This window comes from Cryptomeria japonica, chromosome 10, assembly GCF_030272615.1.
Source record: "Cryptomeria japonica chromosome 10, Sugi_1.0, whole genome shotgun sequence".
Classification (NCBI taxonomy): domain Eukaryota; kingdom Viridiplantae; phylum Streptophyta; class Pinopsida; order Cupressales; family Cupressaceae; genus Cryptomeria; species Cryptomeria japonica.
The window spans coordinates 261490576-261507072 of record NC_081414.1 but is presented as its reverse complement, the minus strand read 5'-3'; positions in this window follow the sequence as shown (position 1 = coordinate 261507072).

Sequence of the window (16497 nt, the reverse complement as noted above, 5' to 3'; positions counted from 1 at the left end):
ACTTTGAATATAAAAACTAATGGCAATTTGATAAGTAGTAACAAAAACCTCCCTTTATCTCCAGTCATATGATGTGAACAACCGTTGTCAATTACCCATTCATCTTTGTCTTCAATTTTAGCAGCAAGTGCCTTCTCTTCAGGTACATTCTCTTCCAGTGTCAGTTCATCTTCCTTGATAGCTAGGAACACTCATTCCTTCCCATTGCTAGAACCACTAGCAGAGTCTTCTACCGGTTCATCATCACAATCAGTAATGCCTTCCACATCCGCTATGTAGCATGATTTGTCTTTGTTATTCTTGTACTTATACTTGTTATGATATCTAGGGTTAGGTTTAAATGATCTTCTAACTCTTTCTTCAAATCTGGAATTCCTTTCAGGAGATATAGATGCAAAATGACTAATCTTATTACATGCAAAACATTTAAAAGGTGTTTTTCCTTCATACTTACTTCCTACTTGTCCTTTAGGTACTCTTCTAGCAAATAGTGCTTCAAGTTTCTCAAAGTCATCATATTCTCTCTTCATATCTTATAATTCCTTTGCATACAAATATTTATACTCTTGCTTACCGATTGTAGATGTAGATGCATGAAAAGCAGGTTTAGTCTTCACAACTCTAGAAGGTCCAAATTATTCAAGCTCGAAAGCAAATAGTTTCCCAACCAAAGTATCTCTATTGATAGATGTATTAGCCATTGTTCTTAATTCAATGATAGTAGTAGCCTTCATTTTGTAAGCTGGTGGTAGGGCTCTCAGGACTTTAGAAACAATTTCATCATCGCTTAGAGTTCCACCACAACATTGAATTCCCATTTTTAGGTTTTCATATCTCACCCGGTAACCATCAAGTTTAGCAATATTCATTGTAGGGTAACCTTCATTAATAGTCTCCAACTTATCCCACATAGCCTTTCCAGATGATTTGTCAGTTAATCCCATTATTTGTTGATTAGAAAGTGCACACAAGAGGGCTTCTCTTGCTCTACAATCATTTTCAAGATCCTTGTCCAGGTTTTCTGGAGGAGGATTGCCAGATCCTGAATTATAGGGTGTGACACCATTCTGTGTGATCTCCCAAATATCCTTGCCAAGACATCTTAGATGAGTTTCCATCTGAATCTTCCATACTATATAATTTTTCCCATGAGGCCTCGAAATATCCCTTTGAAAGATATCTCTAGAAGAACTAGATGAACTTGAATTGTTAGTCACCATAGGATCTTCCTAAAGCAGTTAATATTTCTGCAGAGAGGACCAAGGCTCTGATACCAATTGTTAGACAATTCAAATAACTTGAAGACAACTGAGAGGGGGGTGGGTGAATCAATTATCATAGATTACTAGAACCATTAATAATTTAAACTTTAATACTAGAACCTAAAACATTAATACTGGAATAGCAGTTAAACCAATTAAGAATAAACAGTAATCAGAGAATAAATACCATCCGCATGACACCAAGATTTGTATGTGGAAAACCCAGTAAAGGGAAAAACCACGGTGGGAAGCCTACCCACAGTTATATAATACTTCTATAGTAAGTATGTGAATTACAATTGAGGGATCTGCATTCATAGGATGGCCAATAACCTAGAGCACACTTCTCATTACAAAAGGAGCCTCACTGACTACATATAAATCCAAACTACCATCTGGAGAAGTGTTGAACTACAAAAGATAGCATATCCTATGCCTGAGTATAATTATGGTTAAGCTCAATACCAGAGGACTAAATCATCTTACATAAACCTAATTCAATCTCCAATGATCCACTGACTCTTCTTCCTGAATGATATTACATTATTCACACATTAAATTCCTTGACCATGACCTCTAACATTAACCATGATAATCTACAATGAGATCCTACATCTACATATACAAACCCTCGACCATAAACAATGAAGTCGGCCATCAGACAATAAAACAATTACATAATTACAAACCATGTTGGCCTTAGACCAAACAAATAATATCCAACACATAAGACATCCTGAAAATACATCGATAGGTCCAATCCACACATTACATTAAAGCCGGTCCATAACCTAGATCAACCGGGACCCAATATAGGTCCACACGCTTCAGAAATGATCTTCATCCACCAAGTCTTGAATATGATCACCAACAACATCCTGAAACTCCACCAGAAGATGGACCAACACCACTTATGCAATGTTAGGAACCGGGAAGGACAACTGAGAAGGGGGGTATATCAGTTGTCAATAAGTTATAACCCAAAATAAATTATTCCAACTTAAAACTCAGTGTCAGTAAAATAGATTAATAGTTATAGTATTACTGGTACAACTTAATGAATGAAAGAGAGAAAAAACAACATCCACAACACACAACACAAATATTTTGATGTGGAAACCCTATAAGGGGAAAAATGACAGTGGGAAACCTTACCCACAATTAGATGATACTACTGCAGATAGTAAGTGAATATAATAATGGGGTCTGCACATGTGGAAAGGCCAACCACATAGAGCTCACTGCTCAATCACAATATAGGAGTCACACTGACTACACAGTTGGATGGTTAAATCCGATAATCAATGTACTGTTTCAATTCAACATCTTCAATGCTGGATTCAATACCGGTTTAAGCTTCGTGCATGAGGATCAAATACCTTCTTGACCTTTAACAACCTTCCTTCAACCTTCAAATGATATCTTCATGAGTCACACAAGGATCTTCTCATTTTTGCTCTTGACAATGATCTTCAATATTTGCACACACACATACACTTTTCTTCCAAATAAGATCTTACAATTATTTATACAAAACCTAAGACCTCATCATTAGGTCGGCTCCCAAAAGATATTACATTTAAATCAATTACAAACTAAGCTTTGGTGCAATAAAATATGTCGACCTTAATACATTTACACATTATCTAATTAATAAATCATTTCCAAATCGTGTTGTGCTGAGCTAGAACATGATATCATATGCTGGTTCATAACTTGGACCTATCTACTGGTTAAGGCAAATATGTGAACCCGATCAGACCAATAAGAAAAACACCAAATGCAATATCCAATCCATGTCTTTGACATAACCAAATGATCTCCAAATGATAACATGTCATCATCAACTTCCTGAGCTGCCAGTGAAACATATACCAATATAACCAGAGTGCCAAATCAACAATGTAGACCTCTAGATAGATAAGTGTTGACATAAATTACAAAACCAATGCAACACATGACAAAGTCATCCATAACACCAGCATTTAATTCATCAAAGATCATCATCAAAAAGCTCTACCGGTGAAAACCTCGCCGGAACCAGAAGCCAAGATTCCAAACAAATAGGATAGCATCCAATCACCAGACCAAAAATAACTGACCAAATATGAGCATGAGTATCATGAACAAGCCAATTCCATCACAAAACTATACAGGAGCGTACTGGATCATGCCGGATCCAGATCAACCAGAAACCACTCAACCTACTGGGAGTAGAAGGGTGCCAGTAAAGCATCCAAATAGCTAGTGTTGGCATCAATGACAAAACATTAATGCAACACATAGTCAATTCCACCAAATGGCCAACAACTCTTTCTTCAAATCTTGAATTCTTTTTAGGACATCTAGATGCAAATTGACCTATCTTATTACATGCAAAGCATTTAAAAGGTCATTTTCCTTCATACTTACTTCATGTCATTCCTTTAAGTATTGTTATAGCAAATAAGGCTTCAAGCTGCTCAAATTATTCATCTTCTTTCTTCATATCCTCTAGTTCCTTCATATATAAAGCTCTCCAATCACTATTGTCGGTAGATGATGTAGATGCATGAAAAGCAAGTTCAGATTTCACAACACCAGAAGGTCCAAGTTCCTCAAGCTTGAAAGTAGATAACTTCCTAGCTAGGGTATCTCTATTAACAGAGGTGTTTGCCATAGTTCTCAACTTATTAATTGCAGTAGCCTTAATCTTATAAGCCATTGGGAAAGCTCTTAGTACTTTAGAAACTATTTTATCTTTTCTCAGAGATCCTCCACAACATTGAATTCCCAAAACAATCTCATTAACTCTCTCCATAATAGAAGCAATCCTTTCATCTTCTTCCATCTTCACATTTTCATACCTCACTAGGTAACCATCAAGTTTAGAAATTTTAATAGTAGGGTCACCTACATTCAGAGTCTCCAATTTTTACCGTATAGCTTTTGCAGTTGATTTGTTAGTTAGTCCCATTATTTGGTGATCAAAAAGTGCACACAAAAGGGCTTCTCTAGATGTAAAATCATTCTCAAGCTCTTTATCTAGACCTACCAGAGGAGGATTGCCAAATACCATATTAAATTATGTAACACCATTCTCAGTGATCTCCCAAATTTCCTTTCTAAGACATCTCAGGTGATTCTCCATCCGAATCTTTCATACCCTATAATTTGTTCCGTCAAGCCTAGGAATTTCTCTCCGGAAAACAACTGCAGATGTATTTGATGAACTTGAAATGCTAGATATCATAGGATCTTCCTCAAGCTATTAAGATTCTAAAGAAAGGTCCAATATCTGATACCAATTGTTAGATAGCTCAAATAACTAGAGGACAACTAAGAGGAGGGGGGGTGAATCAGTTGTCATCGGATTAAAGAACTTTAAGCATTCAAAACCTTATTACCGGAACACATAAACTCAATACCGGAATGCATAAACCAAATACTAAAATAACAAATATAGAAATTAAACATAAGCATAACTCACAGAACAATTACCATCCATCCATAACACGACACAAATATTTGTACGTGTAAAACCTGGTAAAGGGAAAAACCACGGTGGGAAGCCTACCCATAGTCAGAAAAATACTTCTGTAGTAATTATGTGATTACAAAATGAGGGGCCTACACATGCAAGAATGCCAACAACATAGAGTGTACTTCTCATCACAAAAGGAGCTTCACTGACTACATAAGCATCAGACTACAATCCGGAAAGAAAACTAAACTACAAGTATAGCATCAACTATGCCTGAGTACAGTTCCGGTTAAGCTCAATACCTGAGGCCTTAAACCTCTCTTACAAAGCTAATTCGATCACCTATGATCAAACAAACCTTCTGCATATGATTACAACATTATTCACACATAAATCATCTGATAACCTTGACCTATGATCTATAAACAAATCTTACATTATATTTATGCCAACCTCAGACCTAAACAATTGGGTCAGCCAACAAAAAGATAATACAATAAGTTTATAACATAAATCCATTATCCAATGATCAACCAAGTTGGCTTAGGCTGAAAATAATGTAAACCAATCATTAATTTTTGTCGGTAATGCATCATTAACATCCTCCAACACGTTATAGAAGCCAGTCCATAACCTAGATAACACCGAACCCAAAATAGGTCACCATAAACCAAATCCAACACCACTGATGAAATGGAAGATGAACAAGATAACCAACAACATCCTGAAAGCCATCTAGAAGACACACCAACACCACTTATCATGTGCATCAAAAGATCTTCAAAAAAGCTCTACTAGTAAAACCCTTACCGGTGACCAAAAGGCTTACTAGAACAAATGATAGCTCATGAGTCATCAAATCCTGAATGAACTAATTGTGATACATATATAAATAGCATGAATGATAGTTCCAAACAAATTCCATAAATCAAAGCATACCGGATCATACCAAATCAATATCATAAACCAACCTCTCTATCCAAACCAACCGGAAACCGGTAAATAATCAAAACAACCATTTTTCCCATCAATGACAAAACATGAATGCAACACATAATCAATTCCTCCAAATTTCCAACACTAATATCATTCTTGAAAAATGCCATCTCACATACATAAGCAATCACATAAAAGAGCAAAGAAACCATCATCAATGAACTATCAATAGCAAACTACAAGTTCATTAGAAGAAGAAGAGAGAATATGGATACACTGCAAATGCTATTTTTTGAGGTGATCCATGATAAGAATGATGAGAAAGGACATCGATACCTCATCCCTAGATGCATGTATCTTGGTGATCCATGTTGGGGGAGGAGAGTAGGAATAGTCTAGCCATGTTCTACTAGTTCCACTCATCCTCGTGTGCCTGTGCAATTGATGTTTGGTTTCAAGTATATAGCACCTCGTATAAGAGTTTGTTTCCTCTGGTTTCAAGTGTGCATCAACCTATTTAAGACATGTAATGTAAATACAAATTCCAAGAGGCAACTATGTAAACTCCAAGGGGTGAATGTCTGACTTCAGGAACATCTCGCTCTAAGAGTTTCCTGGTTTCGAGAATGTGTAAAACCAATTGAAATAGATACATGCCTAGTTTCAAGGACATCTCATGTAAGAGTTTGTTTACTCTGGTTTCGGTGATGTGTAACCTTGCTTAAAACATATATCAATGTTGCATTTGTTTTTGGGTGTGAAGTAACTCGTATAAGAGTTTGTTTCCTCTGGTTTTGAGAACCAACACCCCATTTAAGATATGCAAAAATAAAGTACAATATGATACAAAGGGAGTGATATGGGTGCCCCCCCTTAAGATGTCAACATAGCCCTATGTTGATGTCTTAAATAATCTAGAAACAAGGATACCAACCTTCAACTTCAAGGAGATATCCTTTAGGCAAAAATTTCATAATCCAAGATAAAGAGAGAATACTCTTATAAGAAAGGATAAGATAGTTGAAAAAGAGATATCTTGCAACAAGTGTTACAAAGGAGATCCTTAGAGGAGAAGAGATATTTTTTCAAAATACATGTACCTCCAAGAGGAGATATCTTGAACAAACATAACATCTTCTACCAAAATAAAGGAAGGGGAACAAGAATTCATACCTTCCCCCTATTGCTAGGTGAAAGAGATTCTTGATGAAGGGTAACACACTTTTGACCCAATAAGATGGTGTAAGTTTATAATAGATGTACATTTCCAAGTAAAGAAGAGGTTGTAGCCAAGTATTTACACCTCTTTCATAAGAGATAATCCTTCAGAAAAGAACAAATTCACATAAGGAATGACATTTGACCATAAGAAAACACCACTCAACAAAGGAAAAGTCAATCCTTAGAAATGATAGGAGAGATAAATCATTGCCTCTAAAGTGTAAGGACAATGGTGGGACATTGAGAAGCATTACACAAATTCCAAAGAGAGATTATTCATAAGAGACATACTATTTCAAAAAAAGAATAGGTCCTAACCAAGGAATACACATTTACTCGCATGAAGGATAATTCTTTGTATGAAAGGACATCATGTTATGAAAATTGAAACACAAAAGAAGAAACAGTCTTCAAAGAGAAAGAGTGAGAAGAAGGACCACAAACTCCTCTAAGGAGATATTATTCATAAGACACCTACTATTTCAAACAAAGAATAGGTCCTAACCAAGGAACACACATGTACTCGCATGAAGGATAATTCTAGGCAAGAAAGGACATCATGTTATTTGAAATGTAACAGAAAAGAAGAGATAATCTTCAAAGAGAAAGAGTGATAAGAAGGATCACAAACTCCTCTAAGGAGAGATTATTCATAAGAGATGTACCATTTTAAACAAATAATATGTCCTAACAAGGGACACAAATGTACTCACATGAAGGATAATTCTATGCAAGAAAGGACATCACATTATGAAAAATGTAATCCATAAAGGAAATAGTGAAACCTTAGAAAGAGGAGAGATAATATTCTTGCCTCCCAAGCATAGAGACAAGAATAAATAGACTAGTATGTTTCTCACTAAGTATGAATTCACCTAAAATTTTACCACCATGAATGACAATGAGCCCCCAATAGGTAGGCTAACAATGTCACATAGTGAGGAGTGAGCAGCAACATAATAGTAACTTGAATGTTATTTGAAATGATTACAAGAAATATGCCATTCATTGTCAGATGTTATTTTGATGATGCCCTAATCAATATAATGTTGTATTTATTTTTCAAAGCTTGAAACTCATTAGTATAATGGCCATGAATTTGATGATACTTGCAAAAAGAAGAATTTTCAAGATGTTGTCTATGTTTCCTTCTTCTTTTAGGCCAAACAAGAGAGATTAAATTAACATGAAGAATATATGATAAACATTATCTTTTTGTAATACCATATTGGAATGAGTTCATATGTGGATTCATTAGATAATGAAAGAGGAGATGTTGATAGAGGAAGAGGTTGGAAACCTGACTTTTGATTAGAAAAGTGTGATTTCTCATTACTTTCAAGACTGTGTTGCACACATCCTACAACTTCTCCATTGTATCCATGTGTAGGATCAAGAGATGGTTCACTCTTAGGTGGAATTGGATTGAATATTAAAGAGGTCAAATCAATTTTAGACATGTGTTAGGATAAGAAATTTGATTATCAAATTTAGACATCTTAATTTTTTTAGAAAAGCAAGGCCTGACATCTAATGACCCCCAATAATCCTCCAAGAGTTCTTCTTTAGTAACTTTTTTATTAGGAGATGATGTGTTTTTTTGAATTTTTGATAGGATAGTAGGAAATAACAAAGTATATTGTTCTTCAATTCGCATGTTCTCATTAATTTCAAAAGCAAACACTTTATTATTATATGTGTAAGACACTACATGATAATTGTTAGACAACTTAGATAACCATAGGACAACTAAGAGGAGGGGGGGAATCAGTTGTCAACAGATTACAAAACTTTAAGCATTCAAATCCTTATTACCGTAACACATAAACCCAATACCAGAATGCATGAACCAAATACCACAATAATTGATATAGAAATTAAGCATAAACATAAATCACAAAATAGTTACCATCCATCTAGAACACATGACACCAAGATTTGAATGTGGAAAACTTGGTAAAGGGAAAGACCATAGTGGGAAGCCTACCCACAGTCAGATAATACTTCTAAAGTAAGTATATGATTATAGAATGAGGGGCCTATACATGCAAGAAGTCCAACATCCCCTAGCGCGCTACTCATCACAAAAGGAGCCTCACTAACTACAAAGTAAATCCATACTACAATCTGGAAAGAAGAGTGAACTACAAAGATAACATCTCCTATGCTTGAATATAGTTGTAGTTAAGCTTAGTACCTAAGGTCTTAAACCTCTCTTACCATCCTAATTTGATCACCTATGATTGACCAAAACTCCTATATATGATTACAACATTATTTGCACACAGATAATCCTATATCCCATACCATAAATAATCTACAAAGAGATCTTACATCATATTTATACCAACCCAGGAACTAAACAATTAGGTCGACAACCTAAAGGTAATACAATAAATTCATAAAATAAACCTATAGTCCAATGATCAACCAAGTTGTCTTAGACCGAAAACAATGTAAACCAATCATTAAATCCCGTCGATAATGCGTCAGGATCATCCACTAATATGTTACATAAACCGGTCCATAACCTAGATAACACCGGACCCACAATAGGTCTTTATAAACCAAATCCAACACCACCGATCAATAGGAACATGAACAAGATAACCAACAACATCCTGAAATCTATCTAGAAGTGGCACAAACACAACTTATCACCAAAACATTTTCAACAAAGCTCTGTCGGTAAAACCCTTACTGGTGACCAAAAGGCTTACTAGAATAAATGATAGTATCTATGTCATCAAATCCCAAACCAATTGATCGTGATACACATATGAATAGCATGAATGACAAATCCAAATCAATTCCACAAACCAAATCATACCAGAGCATACCAGATCAATATCATAATCCAACCACTCTACCAGAACCAACCAAAAACTGCTAAACAACCAAAACAACCGGTGTTGCCATCAATGACAAAACACTAATGCAACATATAATAAATTCCTCCAAATTACCAACAATATCCCCCTTTGGCATTGATGGAAACACTAGATGTGAAAAATATCCAAGTGCAAGAAATGCCAAACAAGTCTCCCCCTACAGAAGATAACCAACAATTTCTCACAAAATAATATAGAAATGAAGCTCTGAACCAAACTCCCTTAATGAATATATCCCTTCCTTATGTTTTTCACAAGAATAGCTCTCCCCTTTTGACATCAATGCCAAAGATCTGACATAAATATCAAAGAAAAAATCATAAATCCTCTTATTCTTACAACTGACTACTCTCCCTGAGTAGTAGCACCACCACATCAATCTAGAATAAATAGTTTCTCTAATAATGCATACCGAACTGATGCCAATCAACATCACTCAGGTCTCTACTAGATGGGAACAAACCCCCAATCTATCTCTGAAGTACTCAAATGATTCTTTGGGCAAAGGTTTAGTGAAAATGTCTACAATCCGCTCTTTACTATTCATATAAACCAGTCTGACTTCATTTGCTTCAACCTTCTCCTTCAAAAATATATACTTAATATATATGTCCTTTGTCTTAGAATGAAACACCAAATTCTTTGATATATCAATAGCAATAGAGTTATCAGAGTGAATAACTACTAGTTCATTACAATCCATCTTTATATCCTTCAACATTTTCTTCATCCATAGAACTTGTGTACAGTTAGTAGCAGCAACAACGTACTCAACTTCAACAATGGATAGATAAGTGCATGACTGCTTCTTGTTGATCCATGAAAAAAGTTTTTTTTGAAGAAAGAAAGCTCCACCAGATGTGTTCTTCCAGTCATCAACATCTCCAGCCGAGTCTGCATCTGTATATGCACATAATGTAAAGTCATCTTTTTTACGATACCACAAGCCATATTAAGTTGTTCCCTGCAAATACTTGAAAAAATCATTTTCACTGCACTCTGATGATCCTCTCAAGGATCACTCTGATATCGTGATACAATACAAACTACATTCATTATATCTGATCTAGTCTGAATCAGATATAAAAACCTCCAATCATATAATTTTACCTTATAGGATTTATCGGTGTAGATGCATCATTCTTTGTCAATTTCTCACTTGTAACCATTAGAGTACTAACTAGTTTACAATTTTCCATACCAAATTTCTTTAACAACTCTCTAGCATGCTTAGTTTGATAGATGAAAATACCTTTATCAGTTTGAGTAATATGTAAACCTAAGAAAAATATCATCTCCCCAATCATAGACATCTCAAACTCATTCTTCATATTGCTAGAGAATTCCATACACAACTTATCTTCACCTCCAAAAATGATATCATCAACAAAGACCTCAATAACCAATATGTCATCATCAGTGATCTTATATTATAAATTACTATCAGCATTACCTTTAGTGAAATCAAGATTCAAAAGATATTTATCCAGTTTTGCATACCAAGCTCTAGGGGATTGTTTCAATCCATATAAAATTTTCTTTAACCTGCAAACCATGTTTTTGTCATCTGAAAGTGAAAATCCATTAGGTTGCTCAATATAAACTTCCTCTTCAAGATCTCCATTTATAAATACACACTTAACATCCATCTAATAAACCTTGTAATTCTTATGAGCAACATAAGCAGGAAATAATCTCACAACTTCAATCCTCGCTACCAGTGAAAAGGTTTCACCATAATCAATTCCTTCCTTATGAGAATATACTTTACAAACCAATCTAACTTTATTCCTCACAACTTGTCCATCCTCATTCAATTATTTCCTAAAAACCCATTTAGTTCCAATAACATTCTTATTTTTAGGTCGGGGAACTAAAGTCCATGTCTTATTATTTTCTATCTAATCTAATTCTTCTTCCATAGCTTTCATCCAAATTTCATCTTTACAAGCTTCAATTAATAATGTTGGTTCAACTTGAGAAATAAAACATACCTCATCACCTGCCAACCTTCTTCTTGTTATCACTCCTTTTCTTTTGTCTCCAATGATATGATCTTCAGAATGATTCAACCTTACATACCTAGAATTCTTCTGATTTTCTGTTCCTTTGTCCTGATCCTTAATTACTATTGAATTTTCTGATATTGTCGAAGTAACTGGTTCAACATTTTGTTCTGGTGTAGGTTCTATCAGTTCAGTAATGATCATTTCCACTATCGGTTCTCTCTCATAAGTTCTGATTTGATTTTTGTTCTACTCATCCACATTTACATTCGTGCTCTCCACAATTCTCTACAATTTTTTTTTATAACATCTATATGCTTTGATTTCATTAGAATAACAGAGAAATATTCCTTCATCACATCTAGGATCAAACCCTCCAATGGAATCATCTCTTTTGATATAGCATTTACTACCAAAGATTCTGAAATACTTAACTGTCGGTGTATGACTAATCCATAACTCATAAGGTGTCTTACCAGTGTCTCATTTTGATATGAACTTTGTTGAATGTGTAGACACTTAAAAATAATTATTTTAATTATCTTAAGTTCTTTGCATAGTTAATTTATTAATTGTGCCAATTCTTATTCCTCCTTTTAATTAATTAATTAATCTAGGTGATTCCTACAAATCACCTTTTTCCTGATCCATCATTAACCTAATGAATTCTTCTAAAATCTCCCTAAACTCACTTATCATTATTCTTCTAATTTTTAATTCCCTCCACTCATTCTCTCTCCTATTCAAATCCTCCGACAAATATTATCTACCCTAATCCCACCTAATCATTCTTCTAATCCCTCTCCTAATGAGTTTCAGTGGCTAAACATCATGATTATCTACAAAGTCAACTCTTTGTCCCTTCCATCCAACCACCTTCCTTAAATGGTCTTTTCCTAAGTGAATGTGAGATTTTCAAAATATCACATTCCTCTACGCATCCCATCCTCCAAGGAATTTTTAATTCCTCCTTATTCCTCCAATCCCCATGATCATACTTTTTGAAGAATTTTTAATTCCTCATCCCCATCCCTCAAGGAATATTCTATTCCTTTCTCTTCACTAGGCACATTGGGAAGTCTTCCCAATTAGCCTTGAGGATTGTGGAGACAAGAAATTCCTTTAAGGCATATCTCTTGGTCTCCACACTTGTCTTGTCACCACCTCTTGGGCCATGTGTGGCCTCACAAGAAATCTCGACTCTTCATCTTGGGTCAACCCTAGCCCTCCATTTCTCCTCTTCTCCTCCTCTAAATTGATGACTCCATCCCCTTGTTTCTCATCTCCAAGTTAAGTAAGTCTATGCTACTATTTTATGCTCAAGAAATCATCTTCATACCTATATTATGCCAAAATTTGCACTTACCGACACTTAGCTAATTTATACCTCCTTGTTCATCAATTCATCCTTCCTCATCCATCCATCCTCTATCCATTGTGCATAATATTGAAGACCCAACAACATTATCCATATTAGACCAATCAGATCAAGATAGGAAGGGACATGTTCTTGGCTTCAACAAGAGTCCAAATCAGAGGAACAAGAGAATTCTCTTGGCAAGGTATATAGATTATTTTTCATATTTTGTTATTTGAATGTTTTGTGTCTTTTGTGCTTTGATTCGAATTATCAATCTAACCTTGCAAAAAGACTTTTCCCTTTGTTCAGAATGTGTATACCATCATGCTTACATCTTCTCTCTAGTAAACATGAGGCAAATTAGCTTCCATCATCATAATTCTAGTTGCATCCAAGATAGTTATGTTCTTCCTTTACACAAATCCATTCTGCTGAGGTATTCAGAGTGTAGACAATTGTCTCCTTATCCCATTCTTCTCACAATAGCTATTAAATTCACCAGATGTGAATTCTCCACCCCGATCTAACCTTATGTAGTTAATCTTCAATCCCATTTCTCTCTCAACTTTAGCTTTAAATATTTTAAACTTTTCAAATGCTTCAGACTTATCCCTTAGAAAAGTAACCCACATGATTTTTGAATAGTCATCAATGTTTTGCATGAAATATCTATCACCCTAAAAACATTTTATTCTAGTAGGACCACACAAATCAATATGAATAAGATAAATAGTATCATTAGATTTATCCTGTATACTCTTAAAATTAGTTCTAATTTTCTTTCCAATTTGACATTCCTTACATATCGGATTATAGGGCTTTACAATCTTAGGTATATCTCTAACTGGCTTAGTAGAACTGATCTTCACAATGCAATCAAAATTCACTTGACACAACCTCTTATGCCATAGCTAATTCTCATCAATCTGTGCAATTAAACATGTCTTCTCACCATAGTTTAAATAAAATATGTTACCTTTAGTCTATGTATCGGTTGTAATCTCCAATCTAGATCTATTGATAATCTTAATTTTCCATCCTTGAACTATAACTGAAATCCCTTATCCACCATTTGTCCTACACTCAAAATATTATGCCTTCAACCTTCAACATAATAGACATTATCAATGTTATTCTTACCATCCAATGATATTGTTCATCTTCCCTTGATCATGCATGATTTTTCATCTCCAAATCTAACCAGACTACCATCAAATTCTTGCAAAGATAAGAACTTCCTTTTATCTCAAGTCATATGATGTGAACATCTACTATCAACCACTCATTCATCCTTGTCTTCAATTTTAGCAGAAAGGGCCTTCTCTTTAGGTACCATATCATCTTCGTTGAAAGCCAAAAATACCCATTCCTTTCCATTGTTGGATCCACTAGCAAAATCTTGTGTCTATTCATCATCAGAATCAGTCACACCTTCCTCATTAGTAAAGTATCATGATTTTTCTTTGTTCCTCATGTACTTATGCTTGGTTTGATAATTGGTTAGGCCTAGAAGATCTTCTATCTCTTTCTTCAAATCTTGAATTCTTTTCAAGACATCTAGATACAAAATGACCTATCTTATTACATGCAAAGCATTTAAAAGGTGATTTTCCTTCATACTTACGTATTGTTGGTCCTTGAGGTACTCTTCTAGTGAATAAGGCTTCAAGTTTCTAAAACTCTTCATCTTCTTTATTCATATCCTCTAGTTCCTTTGCATATAAATCTTTCCAATCACTCTTTCTGGTAGATGATGTAGATGCATGAAAAGCAGGTTCAAATTTTATAGCTCTAGAAGGTCCAAATTCCATAATTTCAAAAGCAGATAACTTCCCAACCAAGGTATCCCTATTAGCAGGAGTGTTTTTCATATTTCTCAACTCATTAATTGTAGTAGACTTCATCTTATAAGCTGGTGGCAAAGCTCTCATTACTTTAGAAACTATTTCATCTTCGCTCAGAGATCCACCACAACATTGAATTTCTAGAACAGTCTAATTAACTCTCTCCATAAAAGTAGTAATCCTTTCATCTTCTTCCATCTTTAGGTTCTCATACCTCACCTGGAAACCATCAAGTTTAGAAATTTTAATAGTAGGTTCACCTTCATTCAAAGTCTCCAATTTGTCCCATATAGCCTTTGTAGTTGGTTTGTTAGATAGTCCCATAATTTGCTGATCAGAAAGTGCACACAAAAGGGCTTCTATAGGTCTGCAATCATTCTCAAGCTCTGTATCCAGATTTTATGGAGGAGGATTACTTGATGACGGATGAAAATATGTTACACCTATCTCAGTGATCTCCCAAATTTACTTTCCAAGGCATCCTAGATGAGTCTCCATCTGAATCTTCCATACCTTGTAATTTGTTCCATCAAGCCTAGGAATCTCTCCGAAAAACAACAACATATGTATTTAATGAACTTGAACTATTAGATTCCACGAGATCTTCCTCAAGTAGTTAAGCTTCTACAGAGAGGACAAAGATCAAGACACCAATTGGTAGACGACTCGGATAACTAGAGGATAGCTGAGAGGGGGCTGAATCAGTTGTCAACAGATTATAGAACTTTAAGCATTCAAATCCTTATTTCCGGAACACATAAACCCAATACCAGAATGCATAAACCAAATACCAGAATAACTGATATAGAAATTAAGCATAAACATAAATCACAAAATAGTTACCATCCATATAGAACACATGACATCAAGATTTGTACATGGAAAACCCGGTAAAGGGAAAAACCACTCTGGGAAGCCTACCCATAGTCAGATAATACTTCTGCAGTAAGTATGTGATTATAAAATGAGGGGCCTGCACATGCAGAAAGGCCAACAACCTAGAGTGCACTGATCATCACAAAAGGAGCCTCACTGACTACAAAATAAATCCAGACTACAATTCCGAAAGAAGAGTGAACTACAAAGATGACATCTCCTATGCCTAAATATAGTTCCGGTTAAGCTCAGTACCGGAGGTCTTAAACCTCTCTTACCATCCTAATTCAATCACCTATGATCAACCAAAACTCATGCATATGATTACAACATTATTTGCATACAAGTAATCCTATATCCCATACCATACATGATCTACAAAGAGATCTAACATTATATTTATACCAACCCAGGACCTAAACAATTAGGTCGTCCACCGAAAGATAATACAATAAATTCAAAACATAAACCCTCAATCCAATTTTCAAGATGGACAACAACCTTAGGGTTCTCAACAATATGAATTTATCGATTTAATCTTTGTGTAGGCATCTAAATTTTGTGAACACATGTGGTGTCATACTTTAACATGTCCGTGTTACCTTATTTTTCTGTTTTCATATCTTTTTAACATTTCT